This window comes from Moschus berezovskii, chromosome 21 (genome assembly GCF_049115385.1).
Source record: "Moschus berezovskii isolate FMDL1 chromosome 21, NW_MosBer_1.0, whole genome shotgun sequence".
NCBI lineage: Eukaryota > Metazoa > Chordata > Mammalia > Artiodactyla > Moschidae > Moschus > Moschus berezovskii.
In genome coordinates this window covers 7,922,825-7,947,791 of record NC_142480.1, presented here as the reverse complement: position 1 = coordinate 7,947,791, position 24,967 = coordinate 7,922,825, and positions in this window count along the sequence as shown.

Genomic DNA, 24,967 nt, shown 5'->3' with positions numbered 1-24,967 from the left:
GAAGAGAGGGAGGGGAAAAGTGAAGATATTCCAGGTGTACTGAAGAATTGAGTATTGCCTTTCCTGCTCATTTCCCCCCCAGTTTGGGGACTTTGAGGGGGAAAGTGTTTGGTACTGGATGATTGCATTTTCAAGTCAGTCATGTGTTTGATGAAAGTGGTAGAGCATTATTTGAGTTACTTCCAAAATGGAGTGCTTATATAGAAAAAAGTAGTTGAAGAGCTCCGATAATATTAGATTGTTCTGCACTGTGCGTGCCCAAACCCTCGATTCTTTCCAAATTCAGTACTTCACAGTTTTAAGAGCCCTTCATTTCAGAATTGAATGGGGTGTTCTGGGCATGTGTACTGTGGGCCAATTTAGACTCCCTCGATTGCCCTGATGATGTGAAGAGAGCTTGAGTCATGTGGCACACAGCCCTGGCACGCCTCTCTGCCTGCTGTCAGAGCCCCCTCAGTGCTGGAGTCAGACTGGCCCCTGGAATGTCTGTGCCCACGTGGAGGACTCTGGGATGGACCTGCTTCAGGCACTAGGCTTGCTCTCACGGCTTTCTTCTGGTTTCGTCTTGGGGATGATGGTGTGGCTGGGTAAGGGAGTCCAGGCTTTGCTTCAACTAGACCCACTGTGATCACATGCCCGTGGAGTGGATTCTTCCCTTTTTGGAAGGACAGAGGCTAATAGTCAGTGAAGTCCTTCTTGGAGTCGTTGCAAGTCAAGTAGGTAGATGCGTGTGGTCCATTCACACACAGCAGTGTAGTCCAATAGTCATGTTCAGAGAGATTAAGTAATGTCCACACAGATAGTAGGCATCAGCATGAGGCCCAGAAACCCAGTCTGCCTTACTTGTGCCCACGCCCTTGTCACAGCGGGCAGGTGATGTGGAAAACGGGGTCTTGGGAATCAGTCATGGAGTCACACTTTGAATCACGTCTTCTGACTCTCAGGCCAGAGTTCCTTATAGTCACAGGAAATTGGTGCAAAGTTTGCTGAAAAATAAATTCCTTGGATTGCTCCGATATCATTGCTTCAATGCCAATTTTGAAAAAATAATTTTTTTTTGTCTGCAATGGGTCTTCTTTGCTTTGTGTGGGCTTTCTCTGGTTGTGGCAGCAGGGGTTACTCTTCACTGTGATGTGCAGGCGTCTCACTGTGGAGGCTTCTTACCGTGGAGCACAGGCTCCAGGCACACGGACTTCAGTAGTTGTAGCTCGCAGGCTCTAGAACTCAGAGTAGTTGTGGTGTGACGGCTTGGTTGCTCAGCGGCATGTGGAGTCTTCCCCAACCAGGGATTGAACCCATGTACCCTGTATTGGTAGGCCGATTCCTATCCACTGCGCCAGCAGGTGAGTCCTCAATGTCATTTTTATTTACAAAGAACAGTCAGTTCAGTTCAGTCTGACTCTTTACGACCCCATGAACTGCAGCACGCCAGGCCTCCCTGTCTATCACCAACTCCCGGAGTTTACCCAAACCCATGATCAGTGAGTCGGTGCTGCCATCCAACCATCTCATCCTCTGTCTTCCCCTTCTCCTCCTGCCCTCAATCTTTCCCAGCATCAGGGTCTTTTCAAATGAGTCAGCTCTTCGCATCAGGTGGCCAAAGTATTGGATTTTCAGCTTCAACATCAGTCCTTCCAATGAACACCCGGGACTGATTTCCTTTAGGATGGACTGGTTGGATCTCCTTGCAGTCCAAGGGACTCTCAAGAGTCTTCTCCAACACCACAGTTCAAAAGCATCAATTCTTCAGTGCTCACCTTTCTTTATAGTCCAACTCTCACATCCACACATGACCGCTGGAAAAACCATAGCCTTGACTAGACGGACCTTTGTTGACAAAGAACAAATAGCTTATAAATATAGACAAATGTTATTGAAGCAGTTTCTGCCGATAGGCAGAGCCACAGGTGGAGATGTCAGGATGGAGGTTTGGGGATACCCCTGGCTGTCCAAGGTGCTGAGACTAGAGACCTGCTTACCTCATTGCCATTTACCTGGTCTTAGTTCAACTGGCCCCATAAGAATATAATATTAGACCCTTGGCTTTCTCTCTCAAAATGCCCTATTTTTCTTTTTCTCATCCTCTTTCTGAGTTCCACGTATCATGTTATGAAAGTATATGTTCATTTCAAGGACTCTGTTTCATATCTATAACTCCTACTTGCTCTTCCCTAGAGGGAAGGATCTGCATCAGTTTGGTCTGAGGATAAGCCCAGGAATAGTAAAGAGCCTGGACTATGGTGGAAACTCAACAGATGTGGTTTGAAGGAATGAATGGAAACTATCTCTTTCTTCTACTTCTCAGCTGTGGCAGAGGGGAACCTGCTCCTAGACCAATAGATCTAAGACTTGGATTAGTTTTACATTTTGGCCCTTCTTTTCTGGGTGAACTTGGACCCGTCTTTTGATTCGGGGGCCTTCGCTCGCTCTTATGTAGAAGGTGGCTAAGAACACCCCTTTCCCAAGGTGCTGTGAAATGAAGGCACTGTTTGCAGAGTGTCCCACACAGAACCTAGTACGCAGTGACAGGCTGGTAGGTTCGGTGATTCTGCCACGGGCTCTTTCCAGCAGGTCTCAGTGTTTCCTGGAGTCTCAGCCTTTGGGAGGAAAGGAGTTAAGAAAAAGAAAAGGATTCTTCAGGTGGTTGGTGATGAAACACTGGCTACATCCGGCCTTTGGTGAAATGAACACAGGGGCATCATTCACTTAGCTGATGTCCCCGCCAAACCTACCCTGTCTCCCTTGGGGTGACAGTCACCCACAGATGAGCCATCTGTGAACACGGATGAAGGCCTGACTTCACTGTAGGAGACTCAAAGATGAAATAAAAGTGAGCCAAAAAAAAAGGCCTAAGTCAGCATTAATCTCATCTACCTGAGTGCTGGATATGGCAGTTCAAACTTTCCAGTGTAACAGCTCAATCGGTGAAGTTATGTGGAAGTATTTATCATTGTGTGACATGAGCCCAAGCAACTGCTTGCCAAAAACTGACTCCACTTTTAAAATGTACTCCTTCACCTCATTTTTTATTTCCATGACTCAAGTTCTGCCATGTTTCCTTTGTCCTCAATCTGCCCGTTGCCCAGATTCACTCAGACAGTGAAACCAAGAAGCTTCCTTTCTGGCATTCCATCCCTCCCCCGGCTTGTGCTCTGTGGTTTTGTTCACGTCCTTCTCTTCTTATGGCTTCTCTGCACATGCTACCTCTGAGTATCCTACGCTTTTGTCTTATTCCTGCTGGTTTAGTAATATGGTTAGCGTGGAATGCTGGCCCCCTTCCATGAACTCTATATCAGAGATGCCGTGTAATTAAGGGAGAAATGAATGGACCTAGGCAAGTAACATAAAATATTACAGGAAGTCTCTGGGAAGACTAAAGACAGTTATGATGACCAGAGGATGCCTACTTGTCATTTTTAGCAGGATAGACATACAAGGGAAAGTTTGAAGATATGATCTAATCTTTCCTCCACATTGCCCTTGCCCTTGGCACATCTCTGTTAACTTTATGACATCTGAGGAAGTAAAAGATAGCAAAGTCAACCCAGTAGTGTTGAGAGTCAGTGAGGAAATATCACCTCTGAGGGCAAGTTTGGGATGCAAGTATCAGCAGGGAAGGTCAAGAGCCTGGTGGCTGAGTGTTTCCATCTCGCTTCCTTCCCTATTGTCAGTGGATGGAGAGAGGGTAAAAGCTTCCTTGGGAGGAGCCAGACCTGGAGACACAGACGGAAAGCTACTGTAGGGCTTTGATGTTAAATACATTTGCTCCATGCAAATGGAGTGGCCACACCCAGATGTTGATGTTGGAGTTCTTGATCCAGGGACACGTGATTCACCCCTTAACTTCTAGAGGAGGGAGAATGAAAGAGTATGGGGTGCTCAACCACAGTAGAAGAGACTCTAACCCTAACATACAAGGATATTAGGACTGAGAAGCAGGAACAAACAGTTGCAACACTAAAGATAAAATATATAATAACTGGACAGAAAGAACTTAGGAGGTGGAGTAAAGAGCTCAGTGAGTGTAGTTTAAGAATAAATGAGTGAGCTAGATCAGATTGAATAATTCACCAAGAAAGCAGCAGTGAGCTGTGAGGTGTTAAAATATGTAAAGGAAAAGTTAAAATAAATGGAGGCCAGGAGCATGCACATTGATATAAATGTAATAGGCAACCATAGAAGGAGAGATTAAAAAGAAGAGAGAGTGGGAGGCAGCCTGAGAATTTTCATATTTAATAAATCCAGGTGCCGCTGCCGCTGCTGCTGGTCTTGAGAACATACTCCAAGATCCACGGAGATTTATGGCTCAAATGGGTGTGTAAACACCCTAGGTAAAATGGAGAAACCAGGGCAGTAAATCTTTGAATTAATGTTTGTGAAGTATCACAGAGTGCAGAGTATTAACACGAGGAGTTTGGGGAGTGTTTCAGACGCGAGAGACGCCCGGCTCCCGGCGGCGCAGACGCGAGAGACGCCCGGCTCCCGGCGCAACCGACCACGTGCAGAATCGTGGCTGAGAGGAGCTGCCCCGCACCCAGGGTTAGGGCGGTGGCCGAGAGGAGCTGTACCACGTCCAGGAGGCGGTGGCTGCTTGGGCACCGGAGGGCCGAGAGGAGCTGATCCACATTCAAAGCAGGAGGGGCGGCCTTGAGGAGATACCCCTCGCCCAAGGTAAGGTACAGAGGCTGTGCCTTGCTGGAGCAGCTGGGAAGAGGTACTCCACGACCAAGTGGAATATAAGAATCCAGTGTTCTGGGGAGGAAGGAACAAGATGGCAGAGGGATAAGACGGTGAGACCACTTTCTTCCCCACAAACTCATCAAAAGAACATTTGAACGCGGAGTAAAGTCCACAAAACAACTTCTGAATACTGGCAGAGGACATCAGGCTCCCAGAAAAGCAGCCCATTGTCTTCTAAAGGAAAGAGAAGAAATCCAGCTCCACCCACCAGAACACTGACACATGCCTCCCTAACCAGGGAACCCGGACAAGTCACCCGTCCAACCCCACACACAGCGAAGAAACTACATAATAAAGAGAACTCCACAAACTGCAAGAAGAGGGAAAGGCCACCCCAAGCAAAGCAATATAAGCAAGATGAAGAGGCAGAGAAATACCCAGCAAGTAAAGGAACAAGATAATTGCCCACCAACACAAACAAAAGAAGAAGATATAGGGAATCTACCTGATAAAGAATTTCGAATTTTGATGGTGAAAATGATTCAAAATCTTGAAAGTAAAATGGAGTTACAGATAAATAACCTGGAGAAAAGGATTGAGAAGATGGAAGAAAGATTTAATAAGGACTTAGAAGAAATAAAAAAGAGTCAGTATACAATGAATAATGCAATAGATGAGATCAGAAACACTCTGGAGGGAACAAACAGTAGAATAACAGAGGCAGAAGACAGGATAAGCGAACTAGAAGATAGAATTGTAGAAATAAATGAAACAGAGAGGAAAAAAGAAAAACGAATTAAAAGAAATGAGGACAATATTAGAGACCTCTGGGACAATGTTAAACGCTCCAACATTCGAATCATAGGAGTCCCAGAAGAAGAAGACAAAAAGAAAGGCCATGAGAGAATACTTGAGGGGATAATAGTTGAAAACTTCCCTAACATAGCGAAAGAAATAATAACCCAAGTCCAAGAAATCCAGAGAGTCCCCAACAGGATAAACCCAAGGCGAAATACTCCAAGACACATATTAATCAAATTAACAAAGATCAAACACAAAGAACAAATATTAAAAGCAGCAAGGGAAAAGCAGCAAATAACACTCAAGGGGATTCCCATAAGGATAACAGCTGATCTTTCAACAGAAACTCTTCAGGCCAGAAGGGAGTGGCAAGACATACTTAAAGTGATGAAAGAAAATACCCTACAGCCCAGATTACTATACCCAGCAAGGATCTCATTCAAATATGAAGGAGAAATCAAAAGCTTTACAGACAAGCAAAAGCTGAGGGAATTCAGCATCACCAAACCAGCTCTCCAACAAATGCTAAAGGATCTTCTATAGACAGGAAACACAGAAAGAGTGTATAAACTTGAACCCAAAGCAATAAAGAAAATGGCTACGGGATCGTACTTTTCAATAATTACCTTAAACGTAAATGGGTTGAATGCCCCAACCAAAAGACAAAGGCTGGCTGAATGGATACAAAAACAAAACCCCCATATATGTTGTTTACAAGAGACCCACCTCAAAACGAGGGACTCATACAGACTGAAAGTGAAGGGCTGGAAAAAGATATTCCATGCAAACAGAGACCAAAAGAAAGCAGGGGTAGCAATACTCATATCAGATAAAATAGACTTTAAAACAAAGGCTGTGAAACGAGACAAAGAAGGAAACTAAATAATGATCAAAGGATCAATCCAAGAAGAAGATATAACAATTATAAATATTTATGCACCCAACATAGGAGCACCACAATATGTAAGACAATTACTAACAAGTATGAAAGGGGAAATTAACAATAACACAATAATAGTGGGAGATTTTAACACCCCACTTACATCTATGGATAGATCAACTAAACAGAAAATTAACAAGGAAACACAATCTTTAAATGATACAATAGAACAGTTAGACCTAATAGATATCTATAGGACATTTCACCCCAAAACAATGAATTTCACCTTTTTCTCAAGCGCACACGGAACCTTTTCCAGGATAGATCACATCCTGGGACATAAATCTAGCCTAGGTAAATTCAAAAAAAATTGATATCATTCCAAGCATCTTTTCTGACCACAATGCAGTAAGATTAGATCTCAATTACAGGAGAATAACTATTAAAAGTGCCAACATATGGAGACTGAACAACACGCTGCTGAATAATGAACAAATCATAGAAGAAATCAAAAGAGACATCAAAATATGCATAGAAATGAATGAAAATGAAAACACAACAACCCAAAACCTCTGGGACACTGTAAAAGCAGTGCTAAGGGGGAAGTTCATAGCAATACAGGCACACCTCAAGAAACAAGAAAAAAGTCAACTAAATAACCTAACTCTACATCTAAAGCAACTAGAAAAGGAAGAAATGAAGAATCCCAAGGTCAGTAGAAGGAAAGAAATCATAAAAATTAGGGCAGAGATAAATGCAAAAGAAACAAAAGAGACCATAGCAAAAATCAACAAAGCCAAAAGCTGGTTCTTTGAGAAGGTAAATAAAATTGACAAACCACTAGCCAGACTCATCAAGAAACAAAGGGAGAAGAACCAAATCAATAAAATTAGAAATGAAAATGGAGAGATCACAACTGACAATACAGAAATACAAAGGATTATTAGAGAATACTATCAGCAATTATTTGGCAATAAAATGAATAACTTGGAAGAAATGGACAAATTCCTAGAAAAGTACAACTTTCCAAAACTGAACCAGGAAGAAATAGAAAATCTGAACAAACCCATCACAAGCACGGAAATTGAAACTGTAATCAAAAATCTCCCAGCAAACAAAAGCCCAGGTCCAGACGGCTTCACACCTGAATTCTACCAAAAATTTAGAGAAGAGCTAACACCTATTCTACTCAAACTCTTCCAGAAAATAGCTGAGGAAGGGAAACTTCCAAACTCATTCTATGAGGCCACCATCACCCTAATCCCAAAACCTGGTAAAGATCCCACAAAAAAAGAAAACTACAGGCCAATATCACTGATGAACATAGATGCAAAAATCCTTAACAAAATTCTAGCAATCAGAATCCAACAACACATTAAGAAGATCATACATCATGACCAAGTGGGCTTTATCCCAGGAATGCAAGGATTCTTCAATATCCGCAAATCAATCAACGTAATACACCACATTAACAAACTGAAAAATAAAAATCATATGATTATCTCAATAGATGCAGAGAAAGCCTTCGACAAAATTCAACATCCATTTATGATAAAAACCCTCCAGAAAGTGGGAATTGAAGGGACATACCTCAACATAATAAAAGCTATATATGACAAACCCACAGCAAACATTATCCTCAATGGTGAAAAACTGAAAGCATTTCCCCTAAAGTCAGGAACAAGACAAGGGTGCCCACTCTCACCACTACTATTCAACATAGTTCTGGAAGTTTTGGCCACTGCAATCAGAGCAGAAAAAGACATAAAAGGAATACAAATTGGAAAAGAAGAAGTAAAGCTTTCACTGTTCGCTGATGACATGATCCTCTACACAGAAAACCCTAAAGACTCTACCAGAAAACTACTAGAGCTAATTAATGATTACAGTAAAGTTGCAAGATATAAAATCAACACACAGAAATCCCTTGCATTCCTATACACTAATAATGAGAAAATAGAAAGAGAAATTAAGGAAACTATTCCATTCACTGTTGCAACGAAAAGAATTAAATACTTAGGAATATATCTACCTAAGGAAACAAAAGACTTGTACATAGAAAACTATAAAACACTACTGAAAGTAACCAAAGAGGACACGAATAGATGGAGAAATATACCGTGTTCGTGGATTGGAAGAATAAATATTGTAAAAATGAGTATACTACCCAAAGTAATTTATACATTCAATGCAATCCCTATCAAGCTACCAACAATATTTTTCACAGAACTAGAACAAATAATCTCACAATTTGTATGGAAATACAAAAAACCTCGAATAGCCAAAGCAATTTTGAGGAAGAAGAATGGAACTGGGGGAATTAACCTGCCGGACTTCAGGCTTTATTACAAAGCCACAGTCATCAAGACAGTATGGTACTGGCATAAAGACAGAAATATAGATCAATGGAACAAAATAGAAAGCCCAGAGATGAACCCATGCTCCTATGGACACCTTATCTTCGACAAAGGAGGCAAGAATATAAAATGGAGAAAAGACAGTCTCTTTAACAAGTGGTGCTGGGAAAACTGGTCAGCCACTTGTAAAAGAATGCAACTAGAACACTTCCTAACACCATACACAAAAATAAACTCAAAATGGATTAAAGATCTAAATGTAAGACCAGAAACTATAAAACTCCTAGAGGAGAACATAGGCAAAACACTCTCCGACATAAATCACAGCAGGATCCTCCAAGACCCACCTCCCACAATATTGGAAATAAAAGCAAAAATAAACAAATGGGACCTAATTAAAATCAAAAGCTTCTGCACAGCAAAGGAAACTATAAGCAAGGTGAAAAGACAGCCTTCAGAATGGGAGAAAATAATAGCAAATGAAGCAACTGATAAAGGATTAATCTCCAAAATATACAAGCAGCTCCTGCAGCTCAATTCCAGAAAACTAAGTGACCCAATCAAAAAATGGGCCAAAGAACTAAACAAACATTTCTCCAAAGAAGACATAAAGATGGCTAACAAACACATGAAAAAATGCTCAACATCCCTCATAATCAGAGAGATGCAAATCAAAACCACAATGAGATACCATTTCACACCAGTCAGAATGGCTGCTATCCAAAAGTCTACATGCAATAAATGCTGGAGAGGGTGTGGAGAGAAGGGAACCCTCTTACACTGTTGGTGGGAATGCAAAATAGTACAGCCACTATGGAGAACAGTGTGGAGATTCCTCAAAAAACTGGAAATAGAACTCCCATATGATCCAGCAATCGCACTCCTGGGCATACACAGTGAGGAAACCAGAATTGAAAGAGACACATGTACTCCAATGTTCATTGCAGCACTGTTTATAATAGCCAGGACATGGAAGCAACCTAGATGTCCATCTGCAGATGAATGGATAAGAAAGCTTTGGTACATATACACAATGGAGTATTTTTCAGCCATCAAAAAGAATGCATTTGAATCAGTTTTAATGAGGTGGATGAAATTGGAGCCAATTATACAGAGTGAAGTAAGCCAGAAAGAAGAAAATCAATACTGTATATTAATGCATATATATGGAATTTAGAAAGATGGTAACCTGAACCCTGTATAAGAGACTGAAAAAGAGACATAGGTATATAGAACAGTCTTTGGGACTCTGTGGGAGAGGGTGAAGGTGGGATGATTGGGGAGAATGGAATTGTAGCATGTATATTATCATAAGTGACCAGTCCAGGTTCGACGCATAAATTTTCCTCTGTTCATTTCTTTGCATTTGTGCTTTTTCAATAAAAATACTTTTAACTGAAAAAAAAAAATAAAAAAATAAATTTAGTTCAAAAAAAAAAAAAAGAAGAGAGAAAGTATTTGTGAAACAATAATGACAGAATAAAAGGAAGACGATTCATGTTATAATTTATTATGGAATGTCAAACAAAATATAAAAGAGAAAAATCTTTCTTAAACAACATGTGACACTAAAGAAAAACAAAGAAAAGATTAATAAAAGACAACAAAACTGAAGACAGAAAGTAGAGATCACCAATATAGAAATAACATTCAAATTAAAATCTCATTTCTCAGTAGCAGCATTGTATCTAGAAGGAGGAAATGGCAACTTACTCCAGTATTCTTACCTGGGACATCCCATGGCCAGAGGAGCCTGGTGAGCTGTAGTCAATGGGGCTGCAAAGAGTTGGCTGTGACTGATCACACATGAACCCTCTCTGAAAACGTTTTTGGAAGAAGACACTAGTGAGAGAATACTTTGAGAAAAATAGATACTAAGGGTGAATTGTACGGGTTACCCTGTGTGTGTGTGTGTGTGTGTTATTTAAAGCAGTGTTCAAAAGGAATCAGGTGGAAAAAACGCTCTACCACATATTAAACAGTTGTAATTCTACCTAATAGCCTAATACCAATAGATTTGCTGGTGTGGGGAGAGGATGGGATTAGGGAACATCGTCTGGTTAACCAGTCTTTATTCTGAGGAAAGACACTGAAATTGGTTGTCTCTAGTTTCCCTACCATGCTGAAGTCTAGTTTCTAATCAGGCTTCTCTACTTAAAGGCTGCATAATATTTGGGAAATTTCTCAGGCTCTCTGATCCTTACCTTCTTATCTCCAAACCCTGGATGATAAAGTCTGCCATGAAAGGTTATTTGCAAAGTTTTTTGATGTGGTGTGGCCTCCATGACACTGTTTCTGCTGGACACTGCACAGATGTTGTCTGTAAGCACAGGTGTGCTCACAGGTAGGAAACCATCATTTCGGTTGGTGAATACATTTTACCCACTTTTTCCTCCCATACTTTGGCACAAAGCAGGCAGCAGTAACATAGCTTTCTTGTCTTTGGGAACTAAAGTGGCTCAAGGGTGGAAAGAAGTCAGTCAATTCTGAAAATCAAATTTCTTCCACCTAACCTATAAATGTAATCTTTCAGACTTTGCAAACTGTTGCTTTTTTGACCCAATATGCATTGATGGCTCAAGAGATCAAGGTTCCTACAGGGCCATTAATTACCCAGTTTGTTCCCTGGGAGTAAAGCATGAGCACTAACACATGTTCATTAGGACAACTTAATTGGAAACAAAAATCACCATGGAGACCGCAAACATGGTTTCAAAAGAGTAAAGCATGCTGGTCAGTTTTCATTTGGATTTTGTTTTATTTCATTTTATTTTCAACTCTCCCAAAGGCCAGGCACAGCAGCTTCACGATAAAAAATAATGGCCTGAGAAATGTCCTTCTGTACCATCCCCACGGCTGTGTGAGTTTGCATAACTCAAATGTGTCTGGCGGGACCCATTTCATCCTCTGGCCCTGCTGAGAGTGAGTTGGGGGACCCGCACATGGGTGACTCGGGTCCCCCAAACAGCTACCCTGGGATGCCCCAAAAGATGGTCTTCAGGGAACAATGTCTTTCTTCTGCTTCTCTCCTTTACTGCACTCATTCAAGTGATGGCATTGCGAAGTCCCCGCCCGCTAGTCTAGCTGTTAGACTTAGGGAGCTCTGGAGAGAGTCGTTATTTCTATGGAGAGGATTTCACACCCCGCCATGGCCACGTGTCTTTCTACTGCTGCCTGGTAGCGCTGCTCTGGATCTGGGACAACAAAAGGTTTAAAAGGCAATAAAGGACTTTGGTTGGATTGGACGTGAAGAGGTGTGTGGCGAGTCTTCCATTTTCCTTGGCACTTTTTTCTTTATTCTTTGATTAAAGTCTTTTCTCTTACTTACATCCCCCATTAAAATGTCTCAGTGTCATTTAGGGTGTTAATTGAGAGGAGGTTTAAGCTCATCAAAGCGATTATAAGTGATAGTTAAAAATTTCTATATATGGCCTGTGCTGGGATCGGCACGGTGGGGTGCCATTTTTTCTTTTATCCAACTGACATTGGTAATAATAGATGAAATTATTACTAAATCGCAGCTGCAGAGATGATATCATGATTTTTTTTGTGTGTGTAATCTTTGATGAAAAATTAATTTTTGAGAGGGATAATTTAAAATGATTTAAATAGTATTATACTGAAGTCCTTGCCGGTAATTAACACCAATCTTGTCAGAAGTGAAACCACTTTTGCAGCTGTTTCTAAAGATACCTACAGTATTTGTAACTTTTCTCTGAGTGAAATTATAGTGTTTGGACTTTATTTTTACTGCCTAAGGACCATTAGAAAAAAGGCATCTGATAAGAATCTTTGTTCTTTGAGGCCCAAATCCTGTTTTATCTTCGAATTACCCCCACTCTTACTAGTTTAATTATCTCTAGACTGTGGACCAGGGCAGGAGTGGGTCTTTATTTTTATGTATTCATTATTTTAAAAATGTTATTGAAGTATAGTTGATTTACAGTGTTGTGCTAATTTCTGCTGTACAGCTAAGTGACTCAGTTTTACACATACATATTCTTTTTTGTTTCATATTCTTTCCCATTATGGTTGATCATAGGATACTGAATATAGTTCCCTGTCATTTTTATTTTTCGGATGTATAGAGCGTAGATGCTGTGTACACGCACCTCTTTAGTCTTTACATATTAGTTATGTGAGAACAAATAACTCGATATGGGCAGGATTTCATTGCCAGAACAGATGGCTGGTCATAAATGTTTCTTTGTCTCTATCAGTGACTTGACTTTCTTCGAAATCCACTTTTTCTATCACCGTGGCGAAAAGTGTTCCATTGCAAAAGAGCTGAAAATAGATTTTTCTTTGCTACTTTCTTCGTACTTTAAATGACAGAGGAAGTGAGGGGTGTGTGTGTGTATGCATGTGTTTTTGTCCTATATATTATAAAGACCTGCAGGAGAGGTTAAAAAAAGAAATGCAGTGAAATTTAAATAGGAAAAAAAAGTGAATCAGAATCTGGAAAGACTTCACGTTCTTCTGAGCCTTGAGTTTGGCTTTCTTCTTTTTTAACGTGCATGCTGATTTTTTGACAAGATGTATAGCACTAGATTTTCATGGCAATTGCCGTAGCTGCCAGTTCGTAATTTCCCCTCAGCTTTTGTGCTGAGAAGTGGCTGGGGTGGGGGGAGGAAGACAGGGGAGGAAAAGGACTGAGGAAGGAAAAGGGAAGGGCAGAAGGGAAGGAAGGAATGAGAGCCGAAAGATGACATGAGGGCTCCGCAATGTGTTATCCTGGGTATCTGTTCATTAAAATCGGAGCTACAGCCTCAGCTTCTGCTGCGGGTACAGTTTTACCCACCCGAATACAAGTGTCACTTGGATACTCTCCCCTCAGGAAAAGAAAGACAGAGAAAAGTTTAAAAGGAGAGGGCCTTTTGCCAGCGGAAAAACCAGTTTATTTGGTGGAGGTGTGAGCTGCTTGCCTGTGCAGTTTGCAACACGGAGGTGGCAACAAGTCAGTTTGCAATACGGAGATGTTATCAGAGATCATCTCTTGCTGCAACGTGGGACGGGTTCCCTCGCGGCCGCAGGTGGAGGTTAATCGGCCGGCACATCTGAAAGCTTGTCAATCACGGTGACTTGGGTGACTCTGTTTACACCTTGCTGGCCCAAAGGAAGAGGTTCAGGAGTAGAAAGGCTTGCCCGTACAGGACATCAGAAGTGGGGCAGGCAAAGAATCCAGGTTGCCATTTTGCCGCCTTGGACTTTACAGGTCTAGATCTGACATGGAGTTGGTTCCTGAGTGCTTTCCCATGCCAAGCACACGGTGGGCATTAGCCGGTTGAATCCGCAGAGAAAACCCAGGGGGTGGGGACCATCGTATCCTTCTGCACATGAAGAAAGAGGCTTGGAGAGGTCAGCAAACTGCTTGCAGCTGCGTGGCTTCCCAAGGGGCAGAGCTGGGAGGCAAACATGGTCCCGTGGAAGCTACCCCTGCATCTGACCCCTGCTCACCATGGCTCACTGCTCCCAGCTCTCTTTGCAAGGTGGGGATGGGATTGGGGATCCCTCATTGTTCCTTCCACGGCAGTGCGGCTTCTGTAGAGAGCAGAGGGGAGATACCCCACGAGATGACAGGGCTCCTCTCCGCTCAGCTTGCCCAGCTGCCTGAGGGTCATCTCAGGATCTGAGGTTCAAGATCAGGCTTGATCTGGTGTGGTATGTCCCCTGTGAAATCCCTGGCTCACAGCCATAAAAACAAAATAATGCCATTTGGAGAGATGGTCGTACCAGGTGAAGTCAGACGAGACAAGTATCACATGATATCACTTACATGTGGAATCTAAAAAGAACAGTACAAACTTATTCACAAAACAGAAATAGGTGTTTTTCTGCACAGATGTAGAAAAAAACTTATGGTTGCCAATGGGGAAAGGGGAAGGGAGGGGTAAATTGGGAGTTTGGGATCGATGTATGTACACTACTATATATTATAGGTAACTAATAGGGACCTACCATATAGCACAGGGAACTCTACTCAGTACTCTGCAATGATCTTTGCGATCCCATGGACTGTAGCCTACCAGGCTCCTCCATCCATGGAATTTTCCAGGCAAGAGTACTGGAGTGGGCTGCCATTTCCTTCTCCAGGGGATCTTCCCAACCCAGGGATTGAACCCAGATCTCTTGTGTTGTAGGCAGATGCTTTACCGTCTGAGCTACCGGGGAAGCCCCGTGCAATGACCTATATGGGAAAAGAATCTAAAAACACAGGTGATATATGTATATGTTTGGCAGACTCAGTTTGCTGTACACCCAAAACGAAGACATCACTGTCAATCAACGATGTGTTAGTTGCTCAGTCGCGTCTGACTCTTGGCAACCCCGTGGACTGTAGCCCGCCAGGTGCCTCCGTCCATGGAATTCTCCAGGCAAGAATCCTCGAGTGGGTTGCCATACCTCCTCCAAGGGATCTTCCCAACCCAAGGATCGAACCGCATCTCTTATGTTTGGCAGGTGGGTTCTTTACCATTCGTTTCACCTGGGAAAACATAGTCGCTCTCATTGGCTTATATTTTGTCCAGACCATTTGGTAACTCAAACCCTTGTCTGGAGAATCCCATGGACAGAGGGACCTGGGGGGCTACAGTCCATAGGGTCACAAAAAGACACGACGAAAACAACTTAGCATAACACATGTTTCAATAAAACGTTATTTGTGGAAACAAGTCATGAGCTGGGGGCCCACAGATCACAGTTTGCTGACCCCTGCCCAGGTCCTAGGCTTCATAGACTCTAAAGACAAAATATAGTGAGAAAAGTATTATTTCTGAGTCCGTGTGTGGGAGCTCCTTAAAGGTTCAGAGTGGGTGGACTGGGGTGGGATTCCCTACAATTGCCACAGAACGAAGGGTAGGTGTTATTTGGAAAGAAAATGACGGTGTGGATTGAGCCAGAGGAGTTTCACGTGGTCATAGGTCTCTGTTCTTTGTTCTGCCCTGGGCTCACACAGTCTTGAGAAAACTTGCAAGAAGGCTGGTCCACTTGGCAAGGCTGGAGGTCGAGGCAGGTGTGGGCTGAGCCAGACCAGCCAGCAGGCCTGGATCCTGCATATCCATCAGCGATTGCACCTCATTCAGCTGCAATACAAACCCGAGGCTGCATCTGGCTCCGGTCTGCCCCGAACGCATCCTTCCTTTCACTGGCACACTGCCGACGGAAGATCCAGTTTCCTGGAATCGAGTAGGAGTAAGCTCCGTTGTGATGTGACTATGTGGTCTGCGCTCTGGGCGAAAGGGCCCCAGGTTGCCTCTCTGACTTTCACTTTCCTCCTCCCAGTTGTTCATTGTCCCCACATACATGGTGTCACTTCTAGGACTTTGAGGGTTGGCAAAGGGGCATTCTGGCTGCAGTGTGGGACTTGGATGAGAGTAGGAAAGGGTGACACAGATGATGAACACATGTGTTCCAGAGACAGAGAAAGGTGTCTAGACTACCCTGGTAGTTATAGGGACTTTTGTTTCCATTTCACAGGCGAAGCTAATGAGGGTCAGAAAGGTGAGAGAGTGCACAGAATGCCTCATCATCCCAGTCTTATGACTACAAAGCTAAAGCACGCTCAGATCTAGGGTCCATTTCTGTCCCTTCCAGCTGTGCATTTCTTAACCACTCTTCAACACTTTGCTCACAGGCCACCTCCTTCACAGAGCCCTCCCTGATTGCCCCCTCTGTGCACAGACCTCTTCTCAACTGAGTGTCCGAAGGACTTGATCTACACCTGCCAGGGGCGAGTGTCACCATCTGTCCTGTCCTGTGCACCTTGTACTTGTACACAAGTGTGTGAGCATCACAGAGCAAAGTCCTTCTGCCTGGTACATTTCAACTCCTACCCCAGCACAGCTGTCAACATGCAATGGGTGTGCAGTGCATGTGTGGAGGATAAGAGAATGGAAGAAGGGATGGTTTAAATCCAAAGACCAAGTAGATAATGATCTCTTAGTCCCCTCACCCCCAAAGAACTGCTGTCACTTGGAAGAAAAAAGGAAAGATGCTCAGAGCAGCTCTCAGAACGGAAGTGGGGCTGGAAGGAAGGACAAACCTGGGTTCTAATCCAGGCTTTGCAGTTCCCAGCTGTGCATGTACGCTCATGACTCATGTCTCAACCACCCCGAATCCTCATTCCCTCTTTGTCATGAGGGATCATGCTCATTTTGGACAATCCAATGAAATGAAAGAAAGTGACTGCTGCTGCTGCTTAGTTGTGTCCGACTCTGTGCAAAACCCTGTGGACTGTAGCCTGCCAGTCTCCTCTGTCCATGGGATTCTCCAGGCAAGAATACTAGAGTGGGTTGCCATGCCCCTCGACAAGGGATCCTCTCCAACCCAGGGATTGAACCTGAGTCTTCTGCATTGCAGGCAGATTCTTTACCATTGAGTCACCAGGGAAACCCTGAAAGAAAGTGGAAACTGAAAGTGAAAGTTGCTCAGTCGTGTCTGACTCTTTGTGACCCTCATGGACTATACAGTCCATGGAATTCTCTAGGCCGGAATCCTGGAGTGGTTAGCCTTTCCCTTCTCCAGGGGATCTTCCCAACCCAGGGATCGAACCCAGGTCTCCCACATTGTAGGTGGATTCTTTACTGCTGAGTCACCAGGGAAACCCTGAAAGTGGCTGCTGCTGCTGCTGCTGGTAAGTCGCTTCAGTCGTATCCAACTCTGTGCACCCCATAGACAGCAACCCACCAGGCTCCCCCGTCCCTGGGATTCTCCAGGCAAGAACACTGGAGTGGGTTGCCATTTCCTTTTCCAATGCATGAAAGTGAAAAGTGAAAGTGAAGTCGCTCACCGGTGTCCGACTCTTAGTGACCCCGTGGACTGCAGCCTACCAGGCTCCTCCATCCATGGGGTTTTCCAGGCAGGCGTACTGGAGTGGGGTGCCATTGCCTTCTCTGGAAAGAGAGTGGAGGCCTGGCCAATTTCGGTAGTTTGTGGTTAGAATGGTGTGGTCTCGGTGGCTCAGGGACCTCAGACTGTAAGCTCCCTGAGAGCAGGAAGTGGGTCTGTTGTGTTCATTCTCATATTCCCGAACTGAAATGGCAACCCACTCCAGTACTATTGCCTGGAAAATCCCATGGATGGAGGAGCCTGGTAGGCTACACTCCATGGGGTCTAAAAGAGTCGGACACGACTGAGCGACTGAACTGAACTGAGCAGAGTCCCAGCATAAAATCAGGCTCAATCAGTACTTGTTCTGAATCAGGGGATTAATGAGTTGCTTGTTTGTACGGCCTGAAATCGCTGCCGGGCCGGGTGAGGCTTGGCTGCGGTGAATTCCTCCCACTGTCCCAGGCAGGCTGTGTGGCCTGATGCGGTCCAGGGTCCCAGTGGCTGCCCTGGGAGAAGGGTGGGCCGGGTCTGAGCAACTCTCACCTCCCCCCTGGGGCCTCCCCAGACTGTGGGAACGCGGCTGACGGCCTGGCAGGAGGTGGCCAGATCTCTGTCTCAGGCTGGCTCCCCGAGGGCGAGAACTCTGCCAAGTCCCCGGTTGGACTTGCCCGTGCAGGCCGGCCCTGTCCAGAGCCTCAGCTGGACCCCTCCGCCCCAGGGGCTCTCACTGCGCACCTTGTCTGCGTCTGGTTTCCAGGGGCCTCGTACTTCCAAAGGGACCATGCTGTGCGCCTCTTCCGCATCTTTCCTGAATCCCTGCACCCCCGTGTGCATGCCGGGGCGGGGCTGATACTGGCCTCCCCAGGATGGGAGTCGGGTGGAGCCCAGATGGGAGCTGAGCCCGTGGAGATTAGGCCCCGAGAAGGTGGATGAATCATCCCAGCCATCACCGGAGCAAGGGCAGCGTGACTCAGGCTGAGCAAACCCTATTGCCGATGGCGAGTTGGCGGCGGTTTGTCCCCACAGCACCAGGTCTGTCTTCTCACACTGAGGTACAGGTACGTTGGTCTTGCAATCTGTTGATCACCTTTCAGGCTGGGACAGCACTGGGCATGCAGCAGGCACTCAGTGAATATTTGCTCAATGATTCTGCCGCTGTATTTGGGGTTTGATTTTTTTTTTTAAGATCATACACACCTGTGGACCTGTCTTCAGCAGACCAGGGATTGAATGCAATGGCATCGTTTTTCAAATATGACTTGAATTTATAAAGAACTGGTTGAGAAGCATCTCAGTGAGTTCACTAGAGCAGGGTTCCTTGACCTTGGCTCCACTGACATTTGTGGCAGGGTCATTCCTTTTTTTCTTGGCAGAGAGCAGGGGTTCCTACACTGTATTGTAACATGTAGCAGCATTCCTGATCTCTACCCACTAGATGCCAGTAGCATCATCTTCCCAGCTGTGACAACCAAAAAACATCCCCAGGCACTAACGTATGTACCCTAAGGGGCAAAACGATGAGGAACACTGCTCTGGAGGAGTTTTCTAAACTCCTCAGAAAGGATGCACACATCCTTCATCTTGTATGTCTCCCCACCCCAATTTATTTTTCTTAAGTATTGTTGACCGACCACGTTGTGTTAATTTCTACTATATAGTGACATGATTCAGTTACTTGTTGTTCAGTTGCTAAGTTGGGTCTGACTCTTTGTGACCCCATGGACTGCAACACACCAGACTTTCCTCTCCTTCACAATCTCCTGGAGTTTGCTAAATTCACATCCATTGAGTCAGTGATGCCATCCAAACATATAATTCTCTGTCTCCCCCTTCTCCTGCCCTCAATCTTTCCCATCATCAGAGTCTTTTCTAATGAGTTGGATCTTTGCATCAGGTGGACGAAGTATTGGAACTTCATCTTCAGCATCAGTCCTTTCAATGAATACTCAAGGTTGATTTCCTTTAAGATTAACTGATTTGATCTCCTTGTGGTCCAAGGGACTCTCAAGAGTCTTCTCCAGCATCACAGTTCAAAAGTATCAGTTCTTTGGTGCTCAGCCTTCCTTATGGTCCAACTCTCACATCTGTATGTGACTACTGGAAAAACACATAGCTTTGACTATATGGATCCTTGTTAGCAAAGTGTTGTCTTTGCATATATATTTTTTCATATTTTTTTCCACTGTGACTTATTACAGGATATTGAATATAGTTTCCTGTGCTTTAGTAGAACCTGTTGTTATCCATTCTTTATATAATAGTTTGCATCTGCTAATCTCAAATCCCCAATCCCTTCCCCAACAACCACAAGTCTGTTCTCTATGTCTCTGAGTCTGTTTCTGTTTTGTAAATAAGTTCATTTGTATCATATTTTAGATTCTACATACAAGGGATATCATATGGTATTTGTCGTTCTCATTTTGACATACTTTGCTTAGTATAATAATCTCCAGGTCCATCCGTGTTGCTGAAAATGGCATCATTTCATTCTTTTTTATGACTGAGTAGTATTCCATTGCATATAGGGGCCACATCTTCTTTATCCATTTGTCTCTTGTTCTTCAGCCTGTATTTCTTTGCATGCCTTACCAGGTCTCAACCTGGCTTTTAGGATTGGGTGGGATACCCAGTGGAATCAAGGGGTCTTTCTAAGGAGAGAAGTTTATGAGATAGGATACACTCCCCTGGAATACCCACCCCTCCAGCCACGGTTTCTGCATGTTCTCCACTGTGTTTCCCTCCTCACTGCCCTCTCTCAGCCTTACCTGTTGAAGTCCTACTGTTCATTAAGGTTCAGCTCCAAGTCTATCTCTTACACTTGGACAGTCCCCATTCCTGGTAGACTGTCACCTCTTCCCTATTGTTGAGTTGTCTTTAGAACTCCATTTTAGAACTGATTGCAGTCTTCCTGATATCAGTCTTTATTGAAAGTGGGACAAGAATTTTTGAGTTGAGTTTCAGTGGGGTGTTCGTAGGGGTTATAGGCTGTTTCCTATTTATGCTCTGGAAACAGTGACAAACTTTATCTTCTTGGGCTGCAAAATCACTGCAGGTGGTGACTGCAGCCATGAAATTAACAGATGCTTGCTTCTTGGAAGATAAGCTATGACCAACCTAGACAGCATATTAAAAAGCAGAGACATTACTTTTCCAACAAAGGTCTGTCTAGTCAAAGCTATGGTTTTTCCAGTAGTCGTGTATGGATGTGAGAGTTGAACCATAAAGAAAGCTGAGTGCCAAAGAACTGATACTTTTGAACTGTGGTATTGGAGAAGACTCTTGAGAGTCCCTTGGACTGCAAGGAGATCAAGCCAGTCAATCCTGAAGGAAATCAGTCCTGAATATTCATTGGAAGGACTGATGCTTAAGGTGAAACTCAAATACTTTGGCCACCTGATGTGAAGAACTGACTCAGTGGAAAAGAACCTGATGCTGGGAAAGATCGAAGGCAGGAGAAGAAGGGCATGACAGAGGATGAGATGGTTGGATGGCATCACCAATTTGATGGACATGAGTTTGACATGAGTTTGAGCAGGCTCTGGGAGTTGTGATGGACAGGGAAGTCTGGCATGCTGCAATCCATGGGGTCACAAAGAGTCAGACACAATTGAGTGACTGAAGTGAACTGACCCTGAGAGTATTGTTAAGACCCTCTAAGCCTCCATTTACTCATAAGAAAAATGGAAGCTAACAAGAGTGAATATCAACTTCATATGTTTTGTCCATGAAAAAGATGACTTGAAGAGATTGTTTCATTGATACGAACTGTTATTACTTTACAGCTGTCTACAGTGCTTGGGGGTCAAGGACTCTGTCTTGATTTAGTATGGAGATGGACCCATAGTAATTGGGGCTTCCCCAATGGTTCAGTGGGTAAAGAATCTGCCTGCAGTGCAGGAGATACAAGAGACTCCGTTTTGATCCCTGGCTGGGAAGATCCCTTGGAGAAGGAAATGGCAACCCACTCCAGTATTAGTCACTCAGTCGTTTCTGACCCTTTGAGACCCCACGAACTGTAGCCCACTAGGCTCCTCTGTCCATGGGGATTCTCCAGGTAAGAACACTGGAGTGGATTGCCATGCCCTCCTCCAAGGGATCTTCCCAACCCAGGGACTGAACCCAGGTCTCCTGCATTGCAGGCAGATTCTTTACCATTTAAGCCACCAGGGAAGCCCCCCCCCCCACATAATAGATGTCCAATAATATATATAAAATCGAACTTAACTGTGAATCTTTCTGAGGCTTAAACATATGCTTCTATTTCCACAAGTTTTCTATAAACTGGGATAAAAGGATCTACGTCAGAGCATGACGAAGAATTAGTGAAACAAGGAATATTGTGGTAGGCAGAAATCTAAGGTGGCCCTTATGATTCCCACTTCTTGCTGGACTCTTCCTGTGTAGCTTCTTCCATTGACAGTACAACTCAGGTGAATAGAATGGAATGTTACTCATTTGATTAGATCACTTTGTATGGCACAAGGGATCTTGCAGATGTCATTGAGATCTCTCACCTCTTTTCTCTGAGTTAGTCAAAAGACAGCTATCTATCTTAAGTGAGTCTGACCTGATCAGATGAAGCCTTAAGAGGAAAGAACCAGCAGCAGACACTCTTGTGTGGTCTTTGAAGAAAGCAAACAGTTCGTTACAGACCATCTATGGAGGGGCCCTGGGCAAGGATCTGGGAGTGGGGCTCTGTGAGCTAAGGATGGCCCCTTGTCTGAGAACAAGCAAGAGAGCAAGGGCCTTAGTGATACAGATGCAAGGTACTAAGTTTTTCCAACAATTGCCTGAACTGGAAGAGAACTACAAGCCTCAGATGAGACCTCAGCCCGCTGAAATGTGATTTCAACTTGTGAGACCCTGAATGGGGAATTTAGTCCCATTGTGCCCTGATTCCTGATCTACAGAGACTGTGAGATCATGAATGGAAGTTGGAAATCACTATGTTTGTGATAATCCAGGAGGCAGCAATAGAAAAGCAATACACATTCATAGAAAGGGCTTATACATGGTCCATGTTCTGGGACAGCCCAAGAGCTCAGTGAATGATAATTGCTCTCATTGCCCTCCTCTTCTTTCTCCTCCTGCTTATTTTTGTAGAAAGTACAAAACTTCATCCTTGAACCCAGAGAGCATAAAATACAGCTGTATCTCTCCCTCCTGCATTAGCCTGCTAGGGCCATCATGGCAAAGTTCTAAGAGTCAGTTTCCTCTGAGGCCTCTTGCCTTGTAAACGGTGCTGTCTTCACCCTCTGTCCTCCCATAGCTTCCCGCTATGCCTGTCTGTGCCCCTCAAACCCTCTTCTTACAAGGACGTCATTCATATTGAGTTAGGGTCCATCTACATGACCTCATTTAACCTCAATTATGTCTGCAAAGACCCCATCTGAAGTGCTGAGGCTTAGGACTTCAACAAATGAAACTTGATGGGACACAGTCCATAACACCTCCAGAGGCTAGAGATGCTTTTTATTTTAGGCAGCCAAAAAAAATTGATTCTTTTGAACTGTGCTGCTGGATAAGACTCTTGAGAGTCCCTTGGACAGCAAGGAGATCCAACCAGTCCATCCTAAAGGAAATCAGAACTGAATATTTCATTAGAAGGATTGATGCTGAAGTTGAAGCTGCAATACTTTGGCTACCTGATAGGAAGAAATGACTCATTGGAAAAGACCCTGATTCTGGGAAAGATTGAAGGCAGGAGGAGAAGGGGCTGACAGAGGAAGAGATGGCTGGTTGGCATCACCAACTTGATGGACATTGATTTGAGCAAGCTCTCGGAGTTGATGATGGATATGGAAGCCTGGCGTATTGCAGTCCATCTGTGGAGTCACAAAGAGTTGGACATGACTGAGTGACTGAACAGAACTGAAGTTCAGTCCCTGGTGGTTCATTGGTAAAGCATCCACCTGCCAATGCAAGAGACATGGGTTCGATCCCTGGGTTGGGAAGATCTCCTGGAATAGGAAATGACAACCCACTCCAGCATTTTTGCCTGAGAAATACCATGGACAGAGGAGCCTGGTGGGCTGAAGTCCATGGGGTCACAAAGATTCAGATCTGACTTAGTAACTAACACAATCTCAGTTGGGCAGAAAGTCCTTCTCTCTATTGGTCGTTTTTCCCACTCTTAGGTCTTAGAGAAGCTCCTTAAATCTTACTTGGTTCCATGGGTTCCACATCAGGTTCCCAGTTTCATGGGGTCCTTCTGTGGTCAGACTGGGTGCAGGGAGTCTTGAGACTGACCAGGACCTCTAGTGAAGTCGTGGGCATTCCATGAAGTCATTTATCATCTGGAGTCCTGGCATTTCCTTGGGGTTCCACATAGGAACAGTGACCGAGCTGTCTCTATTCTCAGCTTCCACGAAGCAATGTGCGGTTGGGTCCCCTCTCTTTGGATTCACCAGTATACAAACTGGCATCTCCTCTTTTGCATTTTCCATCTCTTCTAGGCTGGAGTCAGGAAGCCAAGAGAGGAAAAGTTGTAACTTCTCCAACCTTTCCCATTTTTTATATCTGATTATCTCCCTAAGGCTCAGGGCTTTTGGAAGACAAACGCCAGGGAGACACAAATAGCATATTTTGTTTCTGCTTTCATGCTGTCTACTCTGAAGCAATGAAGATAAGACAAGTCTGGCTCTTTAAAGGACATAGAAGGGGAGGGGGGAGAATTTTCAAGGGGAAAAAACTAAAGAAAATTTTAGTTCACATTAAAGAAATGTTTCCTACCACGTATTACTTAAAGCTCAGACCAGTGTTTCCACCACAGTTGACATTTCAAATACCTGTCCCATTGTCTTCAAGGGAGTTCCTTAGAATGCTAGATGTGTTACTCAATGTAAAAGGCCTGAATCGCTAGCAAAATTTAAGACTCGTAGCAAAACTGAAGACTAGAACTGATGCTTCCATTTTCTTTATTGACTTATTTATTGATTTATCTTCTCCAGTGACTGAAGTTGGACCAATCCTAGATCCTCACATCTTTGTCCATCAGATTGGTTTCCCATGGATATTGCCAACAAAGGTCAGTCTAGTCAAAGCTATGGTTTTTCTAATAGTTATGTATGGATGTGAGAGTTGGACCATAAAGAAGGCTGAACAAAGAATTGATGTTTTGAACTGCAGTGCTGGAAAAGACTCTTGAGAGTCCCTTGGACAGCACAGAAATCAAACCAGTCAGTCCTAAAGGAAATCATCCCTGAATATTCATTGGAAGGACTGATGCTGAAGCTAACTCTTTGGCCACCTGATACAAAGAGCCGACTCATTTGGATTCACCAGTGTCCAAACTGTCATCTCCTCTTTGCATTTTCCATCTCTTCTAGGCTGGGGTCAGGAGGCCAAGAGAGGAAAAGCTGTAACTTCTGCAACCTTTGGCAGAAGGTTGAGTCCAACCTTTGGACTCATTGGAAAAGAC